The following is a 9,612-nucleotide window of genomic DNA, read 5'->3' on the forward strand; positions in this document are numbered from 1 at the left end:
ACATACAGCAGCTTGACACGACAAATGTTTCTCGGCACACTTGTCCTATCAACAATGAGGAGATTTGTTGGTCCCACGTTGCGCATGCGTGTTAAAATTATCCAGGATACGAAAGACGCTTGCTAATTCACTTGAAGACAAGACTGGAGTCTCGAAAGGGGTGTTACGGTTGCCAAAAAATATATTGAAATACAAAATTCAAGAACCACTGAAAAGCGTAACTATCCTTGTCACGCAACAGTTGAAGTGCGCAGTTCATTTTCTAAACAGGAGCATGAAGCACCTGGTTCGGCGCGCACTTCAAAGGTCTAGACCGCTGACTCCACTCTCCAGTGATGTCAGCATCAGCCATGTTGGATTTCTGAAAAACTAAAATACATCTTTTTAAAAAGAGTTTAGTAACCTTTAGGTTGTTCTTTTTGTGATGACATTTAAATCGAGTGTTTGTCTTGTTTTTCATTCTCAACAGATTGTGTGCAGTCAGACAGATCTTGTCACTCTGGTGGCACTAACTCAGTGCAGCTCAAGTCATCGCCACGTGGCGGGTGGCCCGTGTCGGCCAAAATGCCTTGTCTGCCACCGACTCTGTGCACCTCAAATCATCGTCATGTGGCAAGAGGCCAGTGTCCTGCAAAGTGCTTCAGCTGCCACCATCTCTGTGCACATCAACTCATTGCGACGTTGCGGGAGGCCCATGTCGGTCAAAGTGCCTCGGCTGCAACCAACATAATAAGCACACGGATACACCCAGATAGAGAGTGGAAATTACGTTGAGCACGGGCGCCCGGCCCTTTTGATTGACAGGGTCACATGTCCTGCGACGCCTGTGCTGCATGGGTGTGGTATGGGTGTAAAGCAGCCATGAGGGAGTGGCTGTGGCATGCTGACAACTAGACCTGTGATCAGCAGATCACTACAAGGAAGACCTGGGACATGTAGCGTTGTAGTTCCCTCCCTGTAAGCGCAAGCGGAGTTGGCTGTCTGAAACGCACAGCCTTCACGACTTTACCAATATGGCGGTTTGAATCTGCACACCCAGAGAGATAGGTACACGATGGGTGCACGACTCCAGTTTTTCTCCCCCAAAAAAATATATACTAATATTTAAGAAAACAAAAGACATTATATTATTTTAATAACAAACTAAAAAAATACAAAAACTATTTTGGGGATACCAAAGTTACAAAATATCACCCAAAAAAAATCTAAATTACTGAAAAAACCATAGCTTTAATGAACATTATAATTCGAATTTAGCATAAAAAACTTTGAAATTCACTGGAAAACAATAGGTTTCAGGCACGTTAAAGTTAGAAATTGCATTTAAAAAACCTTAGCAATTCACTGAAAAAAACATAGGTTTCAGAGACGTTATAGTTAGTTGGACATTTCACTCATACAAAATCAGAGAAATTCCCCCATTATAGTTAGTTCAGCTAACTATAACTTGTGCCCCCTCAATTCACTGCTAATGACGTTACATATTACATCATTCATGACATGGTCAGTGACATCACTGATGACATCACTGAAGACATCTCAAATGGCATCACTGATGACATCACCTACGTGAAAATCTGATCCACCTCCTCACACTCTAATATAACCTTTGATACACCCACTGTACAATACAGACTACCATTTTTGAAACTATTGACTCATCAATACCAATTATTACATACGCACTCACTGATTCCTAGGTCTCCAAACATATCCACTCATTCACCCATACAATCACTCATACATGCAGTCACTCATCAATATAACACTATCATATGCACTCATAAACCTATACAGACACTCACACACAACCACTGATCAAGAGTTACTCACACACCTAGTCAGTCATGCAGAGTCAATCACACTTCCACGTACTGACCTATACAGTTATACATACACCACATCACTTGTTCAAACAGAAACAAATGCATACTTCTCTACAAGTACACACTCATCCATACAGTCACAATCACTGACTCTCATGTATAGTCATTTATATACTTCAACTTTCACATACATTGCTTTTTACAAATGCAGTTACTTGGACATGTACCATTGAGACATCCATTCACTCATCAACACACCCATACACACACTTACCCACCCATACAGCTGTATGGGTGGGTACCCATACACACAGTGAATCAACCACTCAAACATCTATGCACAGACTCACACACCTTCCACCCACCCATACACACACCCAGGCACCCATACAAATACTCAGGCAACCAATCGATAACCCATATAGACACTCATGTAGCTACTGGCCAACCCATGCAGCAGCTTATACAACAACAGACAGACTGATACAGACATTCACACAGTTTAGTCACTAACCCATGCATTCAGTAAGACACGTTTAATCACTCACTTAAACAGTCATTCGCGCACCTCCTAAATTCTCCATTCAGACACTTATACACCCACTCATTCTTCAATACACCTTGGCATATATATATATATATATATATATATATATATATATATATATATATATATATATATATATATATATATATATATATATATATATATAAAACATATTTAAACTTTTCAGAATCACATAGTCACTGGATTATGTCATCAGTGATGTCATTTGAGATGTCATCAGTGATATCATCAGTGATGTCACAGACCATGTCATGAATGATGTAATATGTGACGTCAGCAGCAGTGCATTGCGGGGGCGCAAGTTACAGTTAGCTGAACTAACTATAACTGGGGAATTTCTCTGGTTTTGTACGAGTGAAATGTCCAACTAACTATACCATCCCTGAAACCTATTGTTTTTTCAGTAAATATATATATAGATAATATATATCTTCAAGGTATATTGATGTGGAGATAAGAATATTAAATCTATACATCTAGACTTGGTTTTATATACTTACCTTCATGAACAAGTAATGAATTACTGTTGAACCAGTACTTTATTACTAACACACAACACCACTACTTACATAATCATCAGAGGGCCCTGTAAAAGTTAAACTGATACTAACTGGTAACCATGGTAATCTAGGAAGGAGACGTTCTGAATGGTTCCCTATAGGCAGGGCGGATGTGGTAATGTTCACTGGCCCTTAGCCCTCTGAGTGAATCTCAGAGGTGTTGTCTATCAGTCATTGCTGGTACAGTTAAGAGTGATGAGGCGGGGCGGGCGGGACAGGGGGTGATTCGTCAAATAACGACGAGGGGGAAAAAAAGAAAAAAGAAAAACACTTATCTTGCACTCGCCGTATCACTAAAACAGCGATGCGGCGAGCGCAAGGTAAGTGATTTTCCTCTTTTAAAATTGTTATTTTCCCTTGTCATCGTCTGTAAACTCACCACCCCTGCCCCCCCACTCCCAAACCACCAACCACTGCTCTTACCTGCACAGGCTGCAACTATTGTCTTTGGGAGTTCCTGTGGCTTCGTTCACCCTGCTGCTCACAAATTAATGATTCAGTTCCCAGGAAAAATGTGATCGACTTTCCACTCTTCAAGGGTCACAAGTGCAGAGTACTTTTCTTTTTAAGGTGTATTTCAGGCAGTCTGGGCCCACAGTTCATCATCACTAGGCAACCTTGACATTCGAGGTAGCGTGCACCATGAATAGTCCACCAAGAAGGACTCATCTGAACTTCTTCCCTACCCAGCCAACACTGGGTGCTATGCACTGTAATGCACTAGTGTATGCCCTCTCAGCTGATTGTAGGCAGCCATAGTACCTGGAAGTTTCTGTTCCATCCACATTTCTAGACATTAGTTGTATGTTCCAACAGTTAGTTCTGAGACCGGTTCTGGGCAGTCCTGGCCCTATTTCTTTTTCCATTCAGAGTGGTTGCAACTGTAGTCTTTGTTGTAAGATGCCTAAAGGAAAATGGGGTGCAGTTGAGAGTCTTCCATCATGAAGCCCAAAAACAGGGGTGCACAGGAAAGTTGTTGTTGTTAACTTGTGGTTGGGAGGCATTCAGCGTAGGTGAAACTTCCTGTGCTTCAAATGGACCCTCTGCCTTCTCTTCTCTACACCAAAAAGTCTGACCCATTACAAATGATCACTGGGATGTTGTATAGAAGCGCCACAATTCTCATCTTCTGTCTGTCATAGTATGTACAGCTTGGATGTAAGAAATACAAAATGGAGTCATGTATGGCTATGGCTACATATGTCACGCACACTCTTCTAGATACATAGGTAGGCATATACATGTGAGATTCATGCTCCACATGGATGGGCGCAGGGCCAGGTTAAAGGGACTGGCAGACAAATTTGAAAAAGTTGGAGAGGCCAGTAGTCCTCTGTCCCTTGCAGGTGCATTAAAAAGGCCTGTCTTGCCAATAGAATCTTTATTACTGCTACCATCACCAGCCCAATGCAGCCCAGGTAGGATGAGGATAGTTATGCTGGGTAAGGTGGGAGCAGATAGTATGGTACTCTAGAACAGAGTTCTGCTCTGGGTCTCCATATATGTTACTCACATACACCACATGCACATGCGCAATTGCTGTGTTTGTTGAGGTGGGGTTCAAAAATCCATAGTTTGCTATGATGAACCTAAGGCAGAGACATATGCTCTACAGAACCATTCAGAGGACCTTTCTACATCTCAACATTACCAAAAACAAAATGAGCACTGTTAAGGTACTCAGCAATGATAAATACCAGCATTGAAGTTAGATTCCAGCTACCAAATTCTCCCACTGCAGTTAGGAGACATGAAATATATGTTGTATAACCTTAGGTGTTGTGCATTTCAATTGAAGTACATCTCTTGTCTGGAATCACACCCATTTTTCATCCTAGGACTATCCAGCTCTACAGCTGCAACATCCTAGGATGGACCATACAATGTTCAAGTTGTACCGGAGGAGTCCCCTGGTGCCTGTCAAGTAATTTGTCTCCTACTAACACATGGGGTAAAACTGATCAAGCTCATCCGGATGAAGACTGCTCTCCATTTAGGAACTTTCCTCATGGAGCACTCCTCCACCTGAGGAAATTTCCTCCTGGAGCAGTCCTCCTCCTGAGGAACTTTCTTCCTCGAGCACTTCTACACCTGACGAACTTTCCTCATGGAGCAGTCCTCCACAGGAACTTTCCTCCTGGAGCACTCCTCCTCCTGAGGAACTTTCCTCCTGGAGCGCTCCACCTCCTGAGGAACTTTCCTCCTGGAGTAGTCCTCCTCCTGAGGAACTTTCTACCTTGAGCACTTCTCCATCCGAGACCTTCCCCCTGGAGCAGTCCTCCTGAGGAACTTTCTTCCTTGAGTACTTCACCGAAGAACTTTCCTCCTGGAGCAGTCCAGCTCCTGAGGAAATTTCTTCCATGAGCACTTCTACATCTGAGGAACTTTCCTACTGGAGCACTCTTCCACCTGAGGAACTTTCCTCTTGAAGCACTCCTCCACCTGAGGAACTTTCTTACTGGAGCAATCTTCCGCCTAAGGAACTTTCCTCTTGGAGCACTCCTCCACCTGAGAAACTTTCCTCCTGGAGCACTCCTCCACATAAGGAACTTTCTTCCTGGAGCACTCCTCATACTGAGGCACTTCCTGCTGTGGAACTACTACTCCTGCGTGCACAAGGGTTCTCAGGCATAGTAATCTGTAAGTATTACAACTGACCAGCTCTTGCAACATTGAAAGCTTGGAAACGCAGGGATCATTCTCTCTATTTTGTTTCAGATACACTTAAGAATTGAATTATTTTTACTTTTGCAGACAACTGCCTTTCCTAGTCTTTTAATGGGGATCCTTACAGTATCTGGGCAGCACTGGCAACACTTTAGAAGGATAATTACAGCCATCAGCTCCTGAAGGTGGGCAGTAAACTTTCAAGGGTCTGACGAGACATTGCACCCTTTGGACAAAATGTAATACCTCAAGGGCCGTAGTTATCAAAATGTAATGCCGCGCAGGAAGTCAACTTGCTGCGCTGAGCTGAGTTATAGGAAAAAATCAGGAATGTGCCGCATTTATCACAATATGGCTCATTCCAGCCTTTCCCAGCACTGACAATGTGCAAGGGTGACTGTGTTTGCCAGCGGGATTGTTTTTGTGCTGGAAGGGGCACCTTTATGCACAAAAATAATCCCCTGAGGCATTTTCCTCTTTCCATGTGTGCTGAAGAATGCAGAACATATAGAAAGAATAAGTAATGAGGAGAAATAAAGATATTTTTATCCTTATGCCACATCTGGGGAAGTATAGCCTTTTGTTGCATTCCGAGCTCTACCAGTAATGGTAAATCTGAGAATGAGTCCAATTCCATGAGTGTTGCGTGTGAACACCCATGCAATGCCCATGGAACACCTCCCTGAGTAACACACTGCAGTGATTTGTGCTGAGTTGCTCCAAATCTATCAAGACACTCAGGGCAACACAAAGTGGCCTTGCGTGGCTTAATAAATCATTGCATAGTGCAAAAGTGATGCAACCCTTGCATAAATCCTAATGCTTTTGAGCCAGAATCTATTCTTTGTGCCACAATCTGCAAATGGTGCACCAGATGAAAGATTATGTGATGACTGCAGTAAATTCTAATTTTTGGGCAAACATTGCAGCCAACCAAACACGTTTTTACAGAAGCACCAGATATCACATGAATTACACGCACTCATTTTATCAACCTTGGAACGACAAAAGGTTTCATTGACACTACAGAGACTCAACTTGTCTCGCGAACAATGCACATAGATATCCTCAGTGGGCTTTCAGTTTAAAAGTAAAAGCTTAAGGTGTCACCTTAACATATAGGGGTAAAGTTAGCAGAGAGCAAAACTGGCAACTGGACCATATCATGAGAGTCACCTTATACAAGCAACATGTTTTTTTAATCAGTTTTTTTCATGTGGGGTTAGTGGACCAATACTTAAAATAGGTAAAGAAAAGCTATTAGTCCCAGGGCCCAGGGTTTTGCTGGTTAAAACATCTGAACTCTCTAAAGCTGATTGTCCAACAAAGTATTTGGAGGGGCCCCCCTTCATACTCACTCAGGAGCTCTCAGACCAGGGTATTGTGCTGATGGTGCACCTGGAGCTCGCACCCCACCCCCCCTGTACTGCGGGGGCTGCAGGGGACTTTGTTATGCCACTGAGCTGACCTTCATGACAAAGAGGTAATTGACCACTCTGAGAATGCAACAAGGCAGCTTGTTAATGCGTGCTTGCCTGTGTAGCATCTCTTTGGCCGCTGACATTGTTTAAAATGGTTCTCTTCTCCCTTCCAGCCATAATATGCCACTATGAATCCATCTTGCCAGGACTAGAGGTCTGCTCAATGTACCCCGGGAGATCACAATTTTGGGGGTGGGTGAATGCAGAAGGAGAAGGAGTCACGAATGGCGGAACCTTGAGCCCAGAGTCATGATGGGAAAGCCATGTGCTGGGGAGGAGTCAATGAAGGGCAACATACGCCTGTCAGTACATATGGGCTATTTTTACAAACTCCGCCAAGAAAATGTCATAGGGAAAAAGTAGATAAAGCTGTTCTGACATAAATAATTGTCACAAAACGAAGGCATTTTAAGATTGCCTAAAGGGGTTTAAACACTTGCTGCAGAGGTCTATGTGTATCCAGCATGTGATGTGACATGGTGTTAAACTAGTAAAATAGCTCAGGGGGTTAATGGTCTTTCTGGAGTCCTCTGTGTGTGATCTCTGGTATGAATGAATGAAGTAATTTTTATAAAGCACAAACAGCTGCTCCCAAAGGGAGCATCCTGGCGCTACCCCAATCAGGGATCTGCTACTCACCTAAAGCTCTCTGAAGAGAAAGTTCTTCAGGCCCTTTCTAAAGGCTGATTCCAGTTTTATCTCCCTCAGTGGCATCGTCAAGGCATTCCAAAGCCTAGGGGGCCCTTGCGGCAAAAGATCTTCCACCTAGTCTTACTTTAGGGACCCTAGGGATACATAATAAATGCCGATTACCAGATTGGAGTACCCTAGATGGAGCTTAAACTTTTAAATCTATCCTGGAGGTAGATACATCCTTTTTTTAGGTCTAGCCTAGAGCAGTGCATGTGCTGCTACTTGACTTTTAGTAAGGGGCTTTTCAAAGTGCTACCCAGAAGCTTTTCCTGGCATAAAGATTGTGTGCACACTCGCATGCACGCCTCCATCTGACTTTCTTATCTCTTCCTCCGCATCGCTGGCCTAATAACTTTTGCGGCCATAGGACTTCGTGAGAGTTCATGTGCTTTTGAGCAGTCTTCCTCCGTATTGCTCTCTGGTGCCTGCATGTTTCTCTCCACCCCTCCCCCTTGCACTTCTCCCCATTAGTTGCCTGCAGCCTCTGCGTAGCTTTCCCTAATCAGGCGCGTGCACACACAACTCCCGGACTTGTTGCTTGCGCTTCTTGTTTGTTAAGAACTTCGTGAAAGTGCATGTGCTTTTGAGCAGTCTTTCTCCATATTGCTCTCTAGTGCCTGTATGCTTCTCTCCACCCTCTCTCCCTTGCACTTATCCCCATTAGTTGCCTGCAGCCTCTGCGTAACTTTCCCTCATCTACTCCCTTCTTCTTGCTCCTCCTTGTTTAACTTGTTTTAACTTTCAACGCACCACTCGCGGGACACCTCCATCCAGGTTGTGTCTGTTTATTATTCCTCTGTTCTACGTCTCCATGTTCAGCCATCACTGCTTCTGGTTAAACACAGCTTGGATGGATTTTACTCCGTTGCGGTTTATTGTTAAATGTGCCTAAAATGGGAAAGAGCACGCAAACCAAACGTTGCAGGAGGCATATTCATTATAAAGAAAATGAGTCAGATCTTTCGCTGGTAAACCTCACGCACTGATTGAAGGATCTCAACAATCTAACGGGAACAAGGAGGGTGGAGGCAGCTGCAACATCTGCCGTCACTGATGAAGCAATGCATCCGTTGAAATAAGTCATTTGGGTTGCTGCACGACCTAGAGATCGCCACCTTTTGACCCTATGCTGAGATCAGTTTTTGTGCCTGCTGCTCACTGACTGCGGCCCCTGGGCAGTGTGTCTCCCCGACAGCAGGGCGCTAGGCCCCAGAAGGTGCCACAATGACCGACTTGCAGGCGGGCTTTTCACACGAGGCCCTGGTGAAAGCCCGACTAGAGCTGAACGAGAACCCGGACACCTTGCACCAGGATATCCAGGAGGTCCGAGTCATGGTCATCACCCGGCCGGACATCGGCTTCCTGCGCACGGATGTGGCCTTCATCTTGCGGTTCCTGCGGGCCAGGAAGTTCAACCACTTCGAGGCCTTCCGCCTACTGGCACAGTACTTCGAGTACCACCAGCAGAACCTGGACATGTTCAAGAACTTCAAGGCCACCGACCCCGGCATCAAGCAGCGGGGGTGCTCTCCCACCTGGAACACTATGGATGGAAGATAATGGTGCTCTTTGTTGCAAACTGGGACCAGGCCAGGTAAAACCGCAGACACCAGTCTCTGGCTTATATTCTCAATTTGGTGCTCACCCAGGCTCGCTATTTTTGTGGGAGGTATTACTTTGCACATATATTTTTCCACTTTCTGCTTGAGAAAATAGTATTTCCAAGGGTCATGTTTAAGGACTGGTTAAAATGCCTCCCTTCTTTTAGCAGCAGATTGCAGTGAAAGGAAAATTATGGAGCATAATGTGGCACATTT

At 44.3% G+C, this 9,612-nt stretch overlaps 1 pseudogene; it reads left to right on the plus strand.

Annotated features, from left to right (window-relative positions):
• The first annotated feature begins 9,019 nt into the window (after nt 1–9,019).
• On the plus strand, nt 9,020–9,393 carry LOC144825129 (clavesin-2 pseudogene; annotated as a pseudogene).
• The last annotated feature ends 219 nt before the right edge of the window (nt 9,394–9,612 follow it).

The sequence above is a fragment of the Lissotriton helveticus genome, chromosome 3_1 (assembly GCF_964261635.1).
Source record: "Lissotriton helveticus chromosome 3_1, aLisHel1.1, whole genome shotgun sequence".
NCBI lineage: Eukaryota > Metazoa > Chordata > Amphibia > Caudata > Salamandridae > Lissotriton > Lissotriton helveticus.